Source organism: Tupaia chinensis, unplaced genomic scaffold (genome assembly GCF_000334495.1).
Source record: "Tupaia chinensis unplaced genomic scaffold, TupChi_1.0 Scaffold000054_1, whole genome shotgun sequence".
NCBI classification, from domain to species: domain Eukaryota; kingdom Metazoa; phylum Chordata; class Mammalia; order Scandentia; family Tupaiidae; genus Tupaia; species Tupaia belangeri.
Window position 1 is genome coordinate 9,290,138 of NW_006159512.1, and position 3,110 is coordinate 9,293,247.

The window sequence follows — 3,110 nt, forward strand, 5'->3', positions numbered from 1 at the left end:
CTCTCTCTCTCTCTCTCTCTCACTCACACACACACACACACACACACACACACACTGTCTCCAGTGAGAGACCACAACTCCACACACCCTATAGCAAACTAAAATAAAAACAAAAACGAAGGGAAATTTGGACACACAGGTCCACCCAGAGGGAAGATGATGAGAAATGACAGAGAGAGGACCAGCCATGGCGACCCAGAGGTAGCCCTCTGCTGGGTCCACAGGCAAGATCACAGGGCTGGCTCTTGGGACACCTGACATACCAGCACACACCTGGGCCTGGCTGGCTGGGAGGGCCACCACAGGGCAGGGGTGAGGGGTCACTGCACGAGACCCTGTTGAGGGTGACTTTCATCTTTCTCTCTCTTTCTAATAAAAGAGATCAACTTAAAAAAAAAAAAAAAAGTAGAAGAGGGGCCAGCAAATGGCATGTGGTTAAGGTGTTGGGCTTCCACACGGCTGATTACGGTTTGAGTCCCGGACCTGGCAGCGTGAAAATCATGCCAGATACGTGTGTGCGCATGCCCAAAATCCCAGGAGGAGAATGGAGGAGAAGGGATTGCGATCCCCCAGGCCATCCTCCTGTGGGGTGATTTCTCACTTTCCCTTTCACTGTCACTCTGGCAAATGCACATGCCCTAGAGCAAAAACCTTAAAAAAAAAAAAAAAGTAGAAGACAGACAGACAGACATAGGGAGAAGACAGTCACCTGAAAGCCAGGGAGAGTGGCCTGAAATGGATCCTGCTTTCACAGCCCTCGAAGGAATCGGCGTGCCGCCACGTCGAGCATCTAGCATCAGAACCCTGAGACAGCGAGTTCCTGTTGCCTGAAACACCCACCGTGGGATTTCTTACGGCAACTCTCCTCTTGCGCCGTGATTAATGCTTGCCCGACCACGGCTGTGCAGAACGAGGGCCGGCCACATTGGCCAGCCTCCCTCGCCTCTGGGGTGGCCAGTATCCAACTGCTTGGTCAACGGAACAGAAAATACGGCGCAGCACTCCCGGGCCCCTTCTAGTTAAGGAGGACCCAAGTGGGCCATTTTCCTGCTTCATATTTTTTTTCTGCTTCCTACCTGCTTTCTAGACTTCAGATGGTACCATTTCTGGACCAGGAGGTCATAGGTCAATAGGAGTAGGGCAGCAGGGTAGAGACAGGAGGCCCAGTGGTTGTGCTCATGCCGGACTCAGGCTAGCCTGGTGGGGCAGCAGGGTGGATGGAGACAGGAGACCCATGGTTGCACTCATGCCGGCCCCAGGCTAGCCTGGTGGACAGCAGGGTAGAGACAGGAGGCCCAGTGGTTGTGCTCATGCCGGACTCAGGCTAGCCTGGTGGGGCAGCAGGGTGGATGGAGACAGGAGGCCCATGGTTGCGCTCATGCTGACCCCACGCTAGTCCGGGACATCGGCATGGACCTCTCTGTGACATGGTAATGCACTTCCCAGACTGAGGACTCCATGATGGACCTCCTGCGGACAGCGCGCAGCTTAGCCCTTACTGACCATGAGTGACACGGACGTTGGCACTCATGTCAACGTCACCAACACGCTGGGGAAACCTATGGTCTTACAGACTCGATGGCAAGAACTGAAAGCAAAATGATAGAACGTTAATGTGTATTTGAAAAGTAGGTGTTCTCTCATACGGCTGCTGGCAATACAGATCAGTGAGATTTTTCTGGGGAGGTGCGGTTCCATATATAAAGCCTTTAAAATAACATACTGTTGGGGCCGGCAGGTGGTTTGGTGGCTAAGGCACTGGACCCTACATGGCCCACTGTGATGTGAGTCTCAGACCGGCAGCTAGCTTTCTCACCTTCTCTCTTCTCTTTGTGAGTCCATGTGCCCTGCCGCAAATTAAGAAATAATAATAAATAAAATGAAATAAATTATTTTATGTATGTGTGTGTGTGTGTGTGTGTACACAGCAGGGTGTGTACACACACACACTCTTTGGCTCAGAAATATATATATGAGACAGATATCAAAAACGAGACATCACCACCCAGGGGGGATGGCCTAGCCACAATCCCTTCTCTTTCATTCTCCTCTTGGGATTTTGGGCACGCACACACACGCCTGGTGTGAGTTTCAAACCGCTGGGTCCAGGATTTGAACCGTGGACAGGTGAGAGTCCAGCTCCTTAACCGCTACACTACCCACTGGCCTCGATACAGTGTCTAAAATACCAAATAGTAATAAGATGTTGGCTTAATAAATTATGCACAATCCCTTCTCTTTCATTCTCCTCTTGGGATTTTGGGCACGCACACACACGCCTGGTGTGAGTTTCAAACCGCTGGGTCCAGGATTTGAACCGTGGACAGGTGAGAGTCCAGCTCCTTAACCGCTACACTACCCACTGGCCTCGATACAGTGTCTAAAATACCAAATAGTAATAAGATGTTGGCTTAATAAATTATGATACAACATACAATAGCAAATACCTAGTAATAAGATGTTGGCTTAATAAATTATGATACAACATAAAAAGAAGCCACAAAGTATGATTTTTGAAGGAGAGTATTTAATGCTACGTAAACTCGCAGTAACTATCAGGAATAATGTTAGGCTCAAGAGCCTGGACAGGCATGCGGCGGTAAAACGTGATGCTCAGAGAGGCTGGCCCACGCGCAAAGGTCCCAGCTCATGTCCGGAGACCTCCCTGGGTGTACCACCATGCACGGTCTCACTGCCCAGGGCAAGCCTAGGCTGGAGGTGGGTCATGCCATCAAGCCCTTGTTGGGGGTGATGTCTCTTCGTTTGTCTCTCGGTCTTCTACCTCTGTCTCTCACTCACGGAAGAAAAAAAAGAAAGAAATTTTAAATGTTAGACTTCAGATTTATTTTTGCTTCAGGACGCATGGTGCATGCTTTACGTACACACGTACTGCAAAAATTCTGGGTAGTTAGAAATGACTATCTTTTATTTTTGAGATTATAGATCATTTTGACTTTCCTGTTTTCACAATTTTATTTCAAATATCTTAAACGTGATAACATCACTGTGATAAATGTTGACTGTATTGACTTCCTCTCATTTTTGCTTTCAAACCAGCCGAATCTTATGGAACAACCCCCTTCCCCTACCGCCTTACGAGATGCAACATA